Source organism: Phyllostomus discolor, chromosome X (assembly GCF_004126475.2).
Source record: "Phyllostomus discolor isolate MPI-MPIP mPhyDis1 chromosome X, mPhyDis1.pri.v3, whole genome shotgun sequence".
Lineage (NCBI taxonomy): Eukaryota > Metazoa > Chordata > Mammalia > Chiroptera > Phyllostomidae > Phyllostomus > Phyllostomus discolor.
This window is the reverse complement of record NC_050198.1, coordinates 95,333,394-95,348,743: the sequence shown is the minus strand read 5'-3', so window position 1 is coordinate 95,348,743 and position 15,350 is coordinate 95,333,394. Positions and strand designations below refer to the sequence as shown.

The window sequence follows — 15,350 nt, the reverse complement described above, 5'->3', positions numbered from 1 at the left end:
TTTAACTTGGTATACTTTCTTTTTTAAAATAAAGATTTTATTTATTTATTTTTAGAGATGGGAAAGAAAGGAGAATGAGAGGGAAAGAAACATCAATGTGTGGTTGCCTCCCATGCATCCCCCACTGGGAACCCAGCCCGCAACCTGGGCATATGCCCTGATTGGGAATCGAACTGGCAACCCTTTGGTTAGCAGACCAGCACTCAATCTGCTGAGCCACACCAGCTAGGGTTCATTTGGCGTACTTTCTATGGCCTGTCCCAAATGCGTTTATTTACCCCCTACCCCAGAAATCACTCTTTTGTTTACTATTTCCAGAGCTCTAATTCTTTTAGGCAACATGTGATGTCTCAGCAGCCAGAGTAGCACTGTGGGATGATTTCATTATGGGGTTATCCAGAACCAGATGGGAAGGTCTGATTTTTGCTGCCTCCTTGGAGATTGGACCTGTGGACCCTGGTCATCAAGAGATCTATCTTAGAAAATCAGTGTCAATTTTTTTCCACCTTTTACTTTTATATTATCTGTGTCATACATCTATAATGGAAGAAGTGTTCATTTTACTTTACTTTTTTGTACCTTTCAGAATGTAATGTATTGTAAGGTATCTGGGTTTTGCCACAACATGGATATTGAACCAATCCAAGCTTTTGAAATAAAAATGTAACACCCCCTATCCAAACAAACTCAAAACACTAATTTGAAAGAATATATGTACCCCATATGGCCACTGCAGCATAATTTACAATAGTTAAGATATAGAAGGAACTCAAGTGTCCATCAGTAGATGAGTGGACAAAAAGCTGTGGCACATTTACATAATGGTATATTACTCAACCATAAAAAGAATGAAATCTTACCATTTGTGACAGCATGGATAGACCTAGATGGTATTATGCTTAGTGAAATAAATCACATAATTTGATGCTTTGTTTTAGGCATGTGCATGTTAAGTATTATTATGTTTTCTTGGAGAAGTGACCCTTTTATCATTATGGAACGCTCTTCTTTATCCTTGATAACTTTCCTTGCTTTGAAGTCTGCATAGAAAAATAGATGAATCCAGTATCTTAGCTGGAGACTTCAACATGAATGTATCTAAAATGGATATATCCAGCAGCCCAGAAATTAGTAAGGAGCCCTGGATGGTATGGCTCAGTGGATTGAGTGCTGGCCTGCAAACCAAGGAGTCACCAGTTCAATTCCCAGTCAGGGCACATGCCTGGGTTGTGGGCCAGGTCCCTGGTAGGGAGCATGCAAGAGGCAACCATATACTGATTTCTCTCCCTCTCTTTCTCCCTCCCTTCCCCTTCTCTAAAAATAAATAAAATATTTTTTAAAAAAGAAAGAAAACCAGTAAGTTCATAGTTGAATTTAACACCAACTAGATGTAATTGACATCTATAGTTAACTTCATCTAACCATAGCAAAAATACACATTCTTCTCAAGCTCACATGGAACATTAATCAGAAATGATCAAATTCTGGGCCCTAAAACATACCTTAATGGTACTATTTTGAACAACTGAAATGAACCCTGGCCAGTGTGGCACAGTTGGTTGGAGCATTGTCCCATAAACCAAAAGGTTGTGGGTTCAATTCCTGGTCAAGGCACATGCCTAGGTTGCAGGTTTGGCTCTCAGTTGGAGCACAAACAAGAGGCAACCAATTGATCAATATTCCTCTTTCACATTAAAGTTTCTCTCCTTTTCCCTCTCCCTCCCTTCCCTTCTCTCTAAAATCAATAAGCATGTCCTCGGGTGAGCATTAAAAAAAAGAAAAAAGAAAAGCTCTGGCTGCTTCAATTTCTGGGTCAGGCCACATGCCTGGGTTGCAGGCCAGTACAAGAGTCATCCACACATTGATGTTTCTCTCCCTCTCTTCCCCTCCATCTAAAAATAATTATATATAATGTTTTTTTAAAAAGATGTCAAAAAAAAAAAAAAAGCCCTGGCTGGCATAGCTCAGTGGATTGAGCGCGGGCTGCGAACCAAAGTGTCACAGGTTCAATTCCCAGTCAGGGCACATGTCTGGGTTGCAAGCCACGGCCCCCAGCAACCGCACATTGATGTTTCTCTCTCTCTCTTTCTCCCTCCCCTCCCTCTCTGAAAATGAATAAATAAAATCTTAAAAAAAAGATGTCAAAAAAAAGAATAGAAATGATACAATTTCTGCTCTCAGACCACAATGAAATTAAACCAGAAACCAATTACAAACAGATAACTGGAACATCTCAAAATATATGAAGATGAAACAACACACTTATAAATAACACACATGTCAAAGAAGAAATCTCAAGAGAAATTTAAAAAAATTAAACATTTTGGCTAAACAAAAATGGTAATGCAACTTCTCAAAAATTTGTGGGATGCAGCAGAAGCACCATTTAGAGGGAAGTTTATAGCATTAAATGCTTATGTTAGAAAAGAAGACCTACCTGGGTGGTGTAGCTCAGTGGATTGAGCGCGGGCTGCGAACCAGAGTGTCGCAGGTTCGATTCCCAGCCAGGGCACATGCCAGGGTTGCAGGCCACAGCCCCCAGCAACCACACATTGATGTTTCTCTCTCTCTCTCTCTTTCTCCCTCCCTTCCCTCTCTAAAAATAAATAAATAAATCTTTAAAAAAAAAAAACAAGAAAAAAAAAAGAAAAGAAGACCTAAAACCAGTAATCTAAGTTTCCATCTTAGAAAACAAGAAATAAAGAGCAAATTAAATCCAAAGTAAATAGAAGAAATATACAATCCTACTAACCAATATCCTCCCAATAAATTTAACTTAAAAATTTAATTAAAATAATAAGAACTAGAGCAGAAATCAGTGAAACTGAAAACAGGAAATTGGTAGAGAAAATCAATGAAACCAAAACCTGCTTCTTTGAAAAGATCAATATATTGAATTATATAATTGAATTGTGCACTTTAAATGGGTGAATTGTGTGGTGTGTGAATTAGATGTCAATAACTCTGTTTTTAAAAATAAGATCACAATGATATTAACAGTAAAAAGATCAGTGGTTGCTAGGAGCTAGGGATTAGAGGGAGATAAATAGGCAAAGCACAGATTTTTAGGGTGGTGAAATTATTCTGTATGATACTATAACAGTGGATACTATAACGGTGAATGCCATTATACATTCATAAAAACCTATAGAATGTACACCACCAAGAGTGAACCCTAATGTAAACTCTGGATTTTGGGTGATTATGATCTATTGATATAGGCTCATCGGTTATACCAAATGTACAGGGTGGTGCAGGATTTTGATCGTGGGGGAGGCCATGCATGTGTGGGGTCAATGCGTGTACCAGAACACTATGTACTTTCTGTTCAATTTTGCTATGAACTCCTTTAAAAAATAAAGTATTTAAAAGGAAAAAACATGTCTTAAATCAGAGACTCTTCGAGCAGAATGTGAAATAATAACAACAAAAAATCCTGTACCTTTAACCTTTCTCTTCTATGGCTCCTTTTGAAGCCCAACAAAACTAGGTCCGTATAAAAAGCTATCCCAACTGAGAAACTTATCTCCTCCTCCTTAACTTAAATAGGTGGGCCAGAGAGCCTCATTAGGACCTCTATTTTAGGATTCCTGTGACACTTCAACTGCAGGCATTCTGCTTCGCTCTACCCAGACCAGTGACCTAAATGAATTCGATCCAAAAGGTGATCTGCACTTACTATGGAGAAATCTTTACCTTTTATCCTCTTACCATCCTCTATTTTCACCTAGCATGGCCCATCTACCTGACCTGTCCATCATTTTGCCATCTTCTCCAAAATTCAAGATCCAAGTTAAAGGAACGAAAATATTACAGACACTCATGGTAACTCGAACTAAAAATACTAATGTTAAAAGCATTAATCTGGCCAGGCCACTGGTTGGGGTGAGCGAGAGGCAACCGATCAATTTCTTTCTCTCGCATCGAAGTTTCTCTCCCTTTCTTTCTCCCTCCCTTCTCTGCTCTCTAAAAATAAATAAATAAAATCTTTAAAAAGGCATTATTCTGGCAGGAAAGTGTATAGAAAGACCTAATTTGTTACAAACTCTGGGAACAATGGAAATTACCCTCCTTCAAAATGGCCTAATTAGCACTCATTGTAGCTCAGTCTCCAAGAGGTTCTGATCCTGAAACTCCAAGCTGCAAGCTGCTCTGACAAGAAATAGCTAATTGCATACCTACCTGTGAAGAATAATTTATCACATTATTGAACATCCATTTCATTAACTCTCCCTTCCACCGCCTAATAATAGTGACTACATATTGAGCTCTAAGTATATGCCAGGCATCATGCTATATACTTTAGATTTTTTTCATTTAATTCTTATAATAACCATATAAGTCTAATTAATTTATTTGATGGGTAAAGAAACTGAGGTTTGGGGCAGGTAAGTAATTTCCCCATTGATCACACAGCTAGTGAGTGAAAGCCAATGTTCATTCTCTTAACTATTAAATATTAAAGAAATATTTAAAATATGATCATCATCTAGATATAGGTAATATTTCGTTCATAAAAGATACTTCATTACACTTACATTTCTATCTATTTTAACTTCAAAGCATACTTCCTTCCTTTTAATCTTGCCTTTGCAGATATTTTTATTGCAGTTCAGTCTAAGTTTCTTCATTCTTGAAGTCAAGCCAGGTCACAAAACAGACTTCATTCTTCCAGTGTTTATATTTCATGGATACCACTCTACTGAGGTTGAATGTAACCCCTGAGGTTCTCTTCACCCCCGTTTTGCTGCTTAAGGCTTAGGCCTGAACGTCTCCTCTAGGGCCTAAGAATCATATCTATATTTTTCTGGTTTTCATATCTATATTTTTCTATATTCACCTTCTTTGCTTTTTTTCCTTTCTTGTTCTTTTGTAGAGAACAAGAAACTTGTCCATAGGGACTACTTACCTGTCTAGACCAGAATGATACAGATTGCCCCATGAACTGCAATTCTAACAGCCTGAGATCTCAATATCCTATGTCACAAAGGATTTAGAGGACTGTACAGGCAATAGCTTTTGTGTGATCTCTTTTCTGATGGCTGCTAGAGTGCCAAAAAAAGAAATATTACATTTATAAGAGTAACCATTAACCACATTCATATTATAACAGTAGAAATCAATAAATAAGTCCCCAGAGTGATCACAAATATTTTTCTGCTGTTATCAACCAATACCAAAAAGACAGTATTAATATAAAAACTGCTAGCTCTAAGGCTCCTTGCCAGCTAACCAACTTCCTACCTCCATCCCATTGCCAGCACTTATACACCTCTGTATCCAATTATGTCAATGTTCTTTCAGTTTACAACAAATGATAGCTAGAACTGAAAATGTACCACATTACTGTCACAGCAGTTAATCTTCAGGTTTTTAAGACAAAGCTTCACATCTCTAATTCAGCCTCATTTTTGCTTTACCTTTTCCCTTCTCCTATTCTTCTAGCTACGTATCTTACTTATACATAGACAGAATCATGTCAAACAGAGTCAGGGTGATTGAGATCAAAACCCTCACACTGAAGCAGATCCTAGGCAGTCTTCTATATATTGTAGGTTGCAGGTGGTTTTGGAAAAGAATAGAAAAATACTATTCCCAAAAGTCAATAGATTTTTAAAGCTCCAATTTTCTAATTATGGAAAGACCAAAATTCATCCAGTCTACTGAATACATCCCCATCAAAATGATGATCTCTATGTAACTTCAATCCCAATGGTGTCATTAATAACTTACACCATAGTTATTATTATACACCAATCTCACATTTTCATAGTCAAAGTATTCCAAAACTGTAAAATTGTTTCCCAGCTACCAATACCAGTTCCAAAATTTCCCTAATGTCTAAACAAAATCAGTTCAGTTTCCTTAGCATATCATCTAACAAAATTTTTAAAATAATGGCTCTAGTTATATTCCAGTTTCAAACTAACCACATAGATTCCAATAATCCATTACACACCTCTAATTGCACCCTATGCTTAAGTGAAAAAAAAACTGTCCACTATTTCCTAAAACTTTCCTGCTTTCAGTGTTGCTCATCCATTCAGCCACTATCACCTCTCCTCACCTCTCCTTAACACTGCATGTCCCAAACTCTACTATTTCCTTTGAAGAGCTCTTAATTGGTGTTTGTTTATTTCCTTTACTCAGATCTCCCCATAAATCAAAATTAGGTTAGCATCTTCTTCATTGGATCCTCAACATATTATTTTACTATCTTCCCTCAACAGCCTGCCTTCCTTCAAAGTTCATGCTACTCAATTTCATCACCCTCTCAGTGTTACACATCAAATTCAGGTTTCTTCCCTACCTTCACTGAAGACTTTGGGAAGGACTGTTTGGCTTTCTCCTTTCATCCTGAAAGCCTTCACCATCCCCCTTGATGATCTACCACCCAAACCTCACAGCTCCTTGACAAATCTGATTTGAATTTCATCTCAACTCTATTTCAACTGTCCCTTTCTGTAGTGACAACTGTAGTGGTTCTACCTCCAAAACCAAACACAGAATCCACTCTCTGAACTACTAGTCTTTCTACATCTCCTACACCTTATGTTCCTTGAATTTTCCCTTCAACTTCCTCAAGAAAGTTGGCCTTGAATTCAGAGGCCTGAATTTATCAAGCCTCTCACCTATGTGCCAAGAACAGCATGTCCCTGTCGCCTTCACCTCTTCCTCTACCCAGGAAAAGTTCTATGGACAGTGAGACTCCAATGACAGTAGCCAACGCCCTTCATTCTCCTATCCCCTTGATTTTCTGCCATCCTTCTACTGCCAATTTCCACCCACAAATCAACCCAACTCTTTCTATTTTTCCACTCCTATTTATAAATTACAAAGTACTACTGAGTAAAATCCTACACTACTGACTACCAGTTTCCCCTCCACCCAACTGATCTTCCACTGCTACCAGAATGATCTTTTAAAACATAAATTAAGCAGGGCTTTAGGAAGGGCAGAGTGAGGGTCTCAGTAAGTCCTCTCCCCCAAAATGAAATGATATAACTGTATAACACTGTCAAAAACAACCATTTCAGGACTATGGAAATAAACCAAAATTAAACAATGCATTAAGAAGTGTTTAAGAAAACCTACTGAACCTTGGGTAAGAACAGTGGGAATCTATGGTGTTTTAGCTTGGGGCTGTTCATGTCCCTTCTGAATTCACGTCCACTGGAGCTGATTTTACAAGGGCAGGGCAGGGCAAAGTCCTAAAAACCAGCAACTTAGCTGCTGGGCTGGAATTACTTGTTTAGGAATGAGGACAAAAAGTCCCATGCCCAGAGGTGTTGAAAGTAATAGCCAACTCCTTAGATCAGGGAAAACCAACATCAGTTACCTGGGGTCACAATAATGCTGAGGGCAAGCAACAGAACAAGAAGCCTTCTAAAATTCAGCAGAGAGATCAAGAAAACAAGAAAGGCCTAGGGGGACTTGATCAGCTCCATCCTTATCCTTGGTGGTCTAGAACACTATGCGTACATGCAAGGCTGCAGTCAATCAGAGTACTTGAGAGTGCCCTAGCCACCTCCATTTCCCCGGCCGAATGTAAAGACCTACACAGATATAGAGGAGACATGAAAAGGCCTAGAAGAAAGTAAAAATCAGGAGAAACTTGAAAACTCCCTGAACTTTTTGAATATGGTTCCCAACTCACATACAATTCCATCGACAAAGGATGGATGACAACACTGGCCCAAGGTGTCCCTTAAAGGACAACCTCTACCAAATGACTGACTGTTCACTGAGCTATCCTGACCCAGGTGTGACACCTAGGAAGCAAGGCTTCCCAGAAATAAAAAGAATTTCTAAAAAGCAGAGCAGAAACGTCAATGGGCTACACACTGAAGAAGAGACAGAATCTACAGAATTAATCCACGCAAGTCACTAAACAAATTTAGAAAAGCAAGAAAAGTACAAGAATCTCTGAGGGTGGGAGGGTGGGGATCAGAACCTGAGCTTAACCTTTTTCCTCCTGCAAATTTAGATGCCATCCTTGCACAGGGACCACACTAATCTTCTCTGTATTGTCTCAATTTTAGTACATGTGCTGCCAAAGCAAGCACCTGAGCTTAACCTTTTGAGGAACTACTAACTGTTTTCCGAAGTGGTATACCCACTAGGATGGCTATGATTAAAAAAGATGATAGACAGTAAACAAGTGTTGACAAAGATGTGGAGAAAACTAGAACACTCATCCACTCCTGAAGGGAATGTAAGATGTGTGGCTGCTTTGGAAAACACCACAACAGTTTCTCAAAAAGTTAAACACAGACTTACCTACCATAGCACTATAAATGAAAAAGGGGGTTCTATAATAAATCTAACCAAAAGTAACCTCACAGAATGATCTAATCATAAATTCCTAGCCAGATAGGTCATGATGGGTAGTCAAGCCCCAGGCACATAAAAGGTTTACCTTCAACATAAGCAAGCCCTATCCATTGTTTTTGTGCAGTAGGTTAACACACCTTTTAAATTCCTCTTTTCAAACCCCTTGGAAGGGTAACCACCCTCAAGAGAGCACATACTGTTGTTACTTATCCTGCAATCCGACCATAGAGCTTTTCCTGCTTAGCTTTCTCCCATGTTCATCTTTCTTAAGGTCCATCCTTAATTCCAAAGTATAAAAGGCACTACAAAAGTGTCATTCTTCAGAACATTCAAGAGTTTGCTTCCTGTAATATCATCAGTTTAACTCAAATAAACTCATAAAATTTCTCTACAGGTTTGAACTTTTCTTATATTGACATTACCCCAAAAGTTGAAATAGTCCAAATGCCCATCAGTTGATGAATGGATAAACACAATATGGTATATTCATATAATGGAATACTACTCAGACATAAAAAGGAATGAACTAAGCACTGACATGTGCTATAGCATGGATGAACCTTGAAAACAATATGCTAACTAAAGAAGAAGCTAGACCAAAAGCCCATATGCTGTATGATTCCATTTATATGAAATGCCCAGGGTGGACAAATCCTTAGAGGTAGAAAGCAGATTAGAGGTTGCCTGGGTCTCAGGTAGTGGGGGATGGGGGAGATGGGAAGTGACTGCCAACCAGTATAGTTTCTTTCTGGTATGATGAAAATATTTGGGAATCAGATAGTGGTGATGGTTAAACAACTCTGTGAATATACTAAACACCACTGTTACATACTTTGAATTGGTGAATTTTGTGGTATGTGAACTATATCTCAATTAAAGTAAAAAAAAAAAAAAAAACATGCTAAGAGAAAGCAGCCAGATGCAAAGGCTATAGAGTGTATGACTCCATTTACATGAAATCTCTAGAAAAGGCAAATCTATAGAAGTCGAAGGCAGATGCAGGTTAATGGTTACCTGGGGCTAGGGGAGGGAAAGGAGATTGACTGACAAAGGGTACAAGAAATCTTGTAGTCTTATGGAAAGGTTCTAAAATCAGATGGTGGCCATGGTTGCACAACTATATAAATCTACTAAAAATTGTTAAATTGCATACTTTAACAAGTTTTTTTTAAGATTTATTTATTCACCTTTAGAGAGGGAAGGGAGGGAGAAAGGGAGAGAGAGAGAAACATCAATGTGTGGTTGCTGGGGGCCGTGGCCTGCAACCCAGGCATGTACTCTGACTGCGAATTGAACCTGCGATGCTTTGGTTCGCAGCCCACGCTCAATCCACTGAGCTACGCCAGCCAGGGCTAAATTGCATACTTTAAATAGGTGAATTTTATACTCTGAAAATTATACTTCAATAAAGCTATTGTTAAAAAAAGAAAATGGGCTCACTTTCCATCCCAGAAACACACCTGAGCCTTTCTCTTCTCCCTCTTCTTCCCCCCAGGTTCACGACCTTTGCCTTTCTCTCTCCTAAGCTCCAAGGGCCCTACTTCTGCCTCTGTAACTGTTGAAATAAACTTTCTCACCCTGGCCAGTATGGCTCAGTTGGTTACAGCATTGTCCTGTAACCAAAAGGTCACTGTTTCAGTTCTCAGTCGGGACATATGCCTGGGTGGTGGGTTTGATTTCCCAGTTATGGTGCATACAGGAGGAAACTGATCGATGTTTCTCTGTCTCTCCCTTCCCATCTCTCTTGAATGAGAATAAATTAAGCCTTTAAAAACTTCCTTGTATATATATATATATATATATACACACACACACACAAACTAGGGCACCTTAGAGAAATGGTGGGTGTGGGGAGGGAAATATAAGCTTTATGCCAGAAATCAAGCAAGCTATGGAACCCCAATGGGTAGTGTCAGAGGGATACGGGAGGCAACACTTTGACAAAAGATGGGACAATTTGAGCATTAACAAGAATGATGAATGCAATTAACTGAAACCCATTGAATACATTTTTAAAAAAATATGATTTTGTGATAGAGAGAGAACGAACACATACAATTCATTGACTATCACTGGAAGTAACTAGGGCACCAACTCTTTATTGTGAAAATTGGTAATCAAATCCAAGATCAAGAATTAAGCCTCTCTCCTGCCTTCCTTGTACAGGTAACCCAATAGTCCTAGTTGATGAGGGAATGTTTACTTTCAGAAGAACTTCAGCTAATTAATGTAGAAAATAAAATTAGGAAATCACCATTTTGAAACTCCTAGTGAAATAATTCTGCCAATGATCATCAAAGAATTATACCATTAGATGAAAAGTTGAATAAATCCACTACCAGTTCATTTAAGGTGGACTAGACATGAGCCTCCATATGTGACGCAAAGTGAATTACATGGCAACCATTGTGAAGGATACTGGACCAAAAATAAAAGTTGAATCTGAATATCATCCAGCCTCTAAAGCTAACTTCCATTATAGAAAAATATGGGGTTGGGGTATAGAGGAATAAGGTAAATGACAACACAAGACAGAAGACAGACAAATCCAAAATGCGGGATTTTCCATAGGACAACTGGCCCACTTTCTACAATAAGTCAATGGCTTGAAAGAGAAAAAGTGAGGCACACACTGCTCTGGATTGAGAGAGATTCAGAGATAATAACTATTTTGTGTAACTGAAACTTTGTATCCCTTTACCAACACTTCCCCCTCCTTCCCCCCTTGATTGTGGTAAATACTTCATAAAGTATGCCTATATCAAATCATCAAGTCATATCCAATTTTTAATTGTCATTTATACCTTATCTTAGTTTGTCTGGGCTGCTTTAAAAAATACTGCACACTACGTGGCTTGTAAACAACAGAAATTTATTTCTCACAGCTCTAGAGGCAGGAAAGTGCAAGATCAAGGCACTGGCAGATGAAGTGTCTGTTGAGACCCCGCTTGCTAGTACATGGCCTGCCCTCTTTTCACTGTGTCCTCACATTATAGAATGGGAAAGGGATCTGTCTGGGGTCCCTTTCATAAGGGCACTAATCCAATTCATGAAGGTTCTGCCTTCATAAACTAATCCCCTTCCAAAGGGCTCATCCCCAAATACCATCACATTGGGGGTTAGGTTTCAATATATTAATTTGAGGGGGCACAGACATTTACTCTATAGCAACTTCAATAAAGTTGGAAAAAAAGAGATAATCAAATGTAATGTAGAGTCCTTGTTTGAATCCTTATATGAACAAACCAAAGCTGGACAATCTTTTGAGATAATCTGAGAAATTTTATAATGGGCTGGGTATCAGATGCTATTAAGGAATTATTAATGTTGTAGATAGCACAATGACAGCATGGTTATAGAAGAAAGTATCTGTAATTTTTAGACATGCCTACTGAAGATATATAGGAGTGAAATAGCATGATATCTGGGATTGGCTTTAAAATATTTCACTAAATATTTTAAAAGAATGGAAAGAGCAAGAAAAAAGATAACTGAAATAAAACTGGTGAAATCTTGATAATTGAAGGTGGTTTATGGGTATATGAGGGTTCATTATGCTATTTACTTATGAGTACATTTCAAAATATTTACTAATTTTTTTAGAGAGAGGGAAAAGGAGGGAGAAAGAATAGGAGGGAAACATCAATGTGAGAGAGAAACAGTGACTGGTTGCCTCTCATACGCTCCGCAACCAGGAACCAAACCTGTAATCTAGATATGTGCTCTGACTGGGAATCAAACTGGTGACCTTTCGCTTTGTGTGAAGATGTCCAGCCAATTGAGCCACACCAGTCATATTTAATAATTTCTAAATTCACAAATCTGACCAGGTAACTTCCAACCATAAAATACCTTCAATGGTTCCCAAATGTCCATAGAAATAAAGGTGAAATCTACAGCATGGTGTATGCAGCCCTGCATAACATGTTTCCCAACCTCATCTCTGACCACGCCCTAAATTCCAGCCATTAAAGCCATCACACCTCCATGCCTCTGCATCTGCTGTTTCCTGTCTTTGTTATCACACTTCACCCCACACTTCTCTGGCCTGAGAAGAGTTTTATAATTCCATTAAAGGTCTCCTCTTTGCAGCCTTTTTTGGCTTCCCATATTCAGTACACTTTGGTTTTGAGCTTTAGTTTCCTAGCACATAATATCTGGGTTCTTATCTGCAGCCTTAGAGTCTTGCTTAGGTTTGAACTCCTGTACCCAGGACCTCTGATACTAGGATTCCTAGAGCCTTAGTATCTAGTCCTTTCATGGCTCTCACTGCTCTGTTTCTGACTGACAGACTTCAGAGTTACTGCCCCAGAACACAACATTTAAAGAGGTACTCATTTTCTGGGTCAAGAAAGACTATTCAGCACTATAGGCACCTCATTTGTCTCACCCTAGTCCTGCCCCCCATCCCTCCTCAGACATGAAAGTCCTAACATTAAAGTCCTTCCTATTATCTTTTACTATTCTCAATTCAGTTTTAGTCACCCACTTCAAACTGTATAATTCATCTCTAATGCTTGTTGTATTGAAAGATGTGCCTCTCACCATTTGTGAACTGAAAGTTTGCCCTGAGAGTGGGCCCTGGTTGCTGAGTATAAGAGCAGTGTTGGTATTACACCAGTCACAGAAATGAAAATTGCTTAAATCCTTAGTGAAATTAAACATCAGATCCAGTGCCAATGAATTCTAAAAAGCTCTTGAAAGTACTCAGGAGATCCCTTCAAATCACCATAAGTATCCATCTACCTTTTCTTCCTCTAAATAAGACTGCCTTTCTCTCAAGTACTAGCACTCAAGTTAAACTTTAAAAATTCATTTGATTTTTTTGTTTAATAACTAATATTACAAAAATATTTGTATTTTTCATTGCTTATGTGTAATGTTTCATTTATACTTAAGTAGGTTTTTATTTGCTACTCTGGAAACATAGCCACTGCTTATAAATGGCTTCTCTGATAAAATTGTCCAAGATTCTAAATTGCTTATTTAAATAAACTTTTAAAAACTACAATCACAAAAGAATTAAACATTTACCTTGCCAATCATGTACAAACTGTATTTTAGGATACCAAATAGACCTAGTGGGTAAGGGGAAATTCTTCACAAAAGAAATCCAGCTAACATGTAGAAGGAATGACAGAACTGGAAAAAAACACCAGCTTGAAACCTTATAAAGTAACTGATTCACATAATGATCATCAATGGATTCTAAAAGCAACAGGAGAAAGACAAACAAGGAACTTTACAATGCAAGGACCAAGCTGTCACCAATCTGCACTTGCTGTTCAATCACAGCATCACTAAAAGTGGAAATACCAGACACTGGAGAAACACATGTGAGGGTTTGGATTCTACAGGAAGAGAGCATAACATTCTCCAAGAATGGAAAATGGAGCTTAGAATGACAGATATAGGGTTTGAGATGGGGAGTTTTGATAAATGAAGCTGATGCAGGAGCAAGATATAGGGCTTTGTAAGGCACTCAAAGAATTTTGGACTTTCTCTTAAGGGGACTAGGAAGTCACTGACGGGTTGTATTTTAGAAAGTGTTCTCTGGCTGTAAAGTGGAGAATAATTTGGAAGTAAGAAAGAGTGGGGGCAGGTGAATAATTAAGAGACAGTTGCAATAGTTCAGGTGAGAGGTGATAGTGGCCTGCACCAGGCTAGTGGCAGTAGGAATAGAGAGAAGAATATGGATACAATGGACATTTAACAAATAGACCTGAAGGGATTTGGTGGTAGAATAACTAGAGGAAGTATGGTATGAAGGTTCTGGCTTGGGCCCCTGATTTGATGGTAGTGCCATGCACTGAGATAAGGGACACAAGAGGAGGAAAAGGTTTAGACAGAGCACAAGAAATAGTGACTTGGAATGCCTATCCATGTGTGCAGATGGATACATGGGGTCTGCAGCTCAGAAACAAGGTCTGGGTTAGACATACATTTGTGTGAAGTGAGTGTGTAGTAAGAAGCTGAAGCCAAGAGACTGGATAAGATGACCCAAACAAACAAACAAACAAACAAAAAACAGCAAAGGATAACACAGGTCCCCAAAGCGCCATACCTTCCACTTCTCATAATTCCATGCCAATGGCAGAAGAGAAGTCAGATCAGTAAATTGAAAAGTAGGAGGTGAGGAAATAAAAGGTAAATGAAGGGGAAAAAGGAGAGATAAGAGGAACTGAAGAATGTGACTTTGTATACCACTCATTTATGCTGTCTAATTAACCCTTTACTTATTTTTATATACATATATTGTCCTATGTTATAATATATACATAGTATTGTCTTCTTCAAGAAATGCCTCACATCATGCCTAGTCTACTGGTAAAACTACAAGCTCCTAGTGAAGCTGTTTTCCCTTTGTATCTCCCACTGTACACACAGAAGTCAAAGCACTGTTTAACATCAGGAGGCTTAGTTGCTAACTATAGAAGAACGACCTCTAGGTAGGCATATCTTTGTGACATCCCAGTAGTCAAGGGTATGGTGCTTAGCAAGCCAAACTAGCCAATCCCACAATTAGCTGGATTATATGCTAATGTATTGATTAGCAAAGGAAAACAGATTTATCTCCAGAACCAGGACCTGGTACAAGGCAGTCCCTCTAGGGGGGTAAGCATATTCAGCAAGCCAGACTATATATTAAAAGATGGATTTGTGAGCACATTTTTAAAACAAAAGAAATTTATATCCAGAAGGAATACATACCCATTAAATTATATGACCTGGTTATCTTTCTCTACTCAAGATGTTTCTGTAAAAAGCCTATTTAATCTTCCAAAAAAGTAGAACATTTATTTGTAAAGATATATGTACTTCTATGTTTACTGCAGCATTAGTCATGGCTAAGACATGGAAACAACTGAAGTGACCATCAATAGATGACTGGATAGAGAAGATGTGGTACATATACACTATGGAATACTATTCAGCCATAAGAAAACATGAAATACTGAGTTCCAGCCAAGATGGAGGCATAGATAGAAACACTTCATATCCTTATACAACCAAAA

The 15,350-nt window shown here is 38.3% G+C and overlaps 1 non-coding gene across 1 annotated transcript; it reads right to left on the bottom strand.

Annotated features, from left to right (window-relative positions):
- Positions 1-7,959: 7,959 nt before the first annotated feature.
- LOC114505833 lies at positions 7,960-8,066 on the bottom strand. Its single transcript, XR_003685299.1, has one exon. It is a non-coding gene; the product is annotated as a U6 spliceosomal RNA (small nuclear RNA).
- Between the last annotated feature and the right edge of the window lie 7,284 nt (positions 8,067-15,350).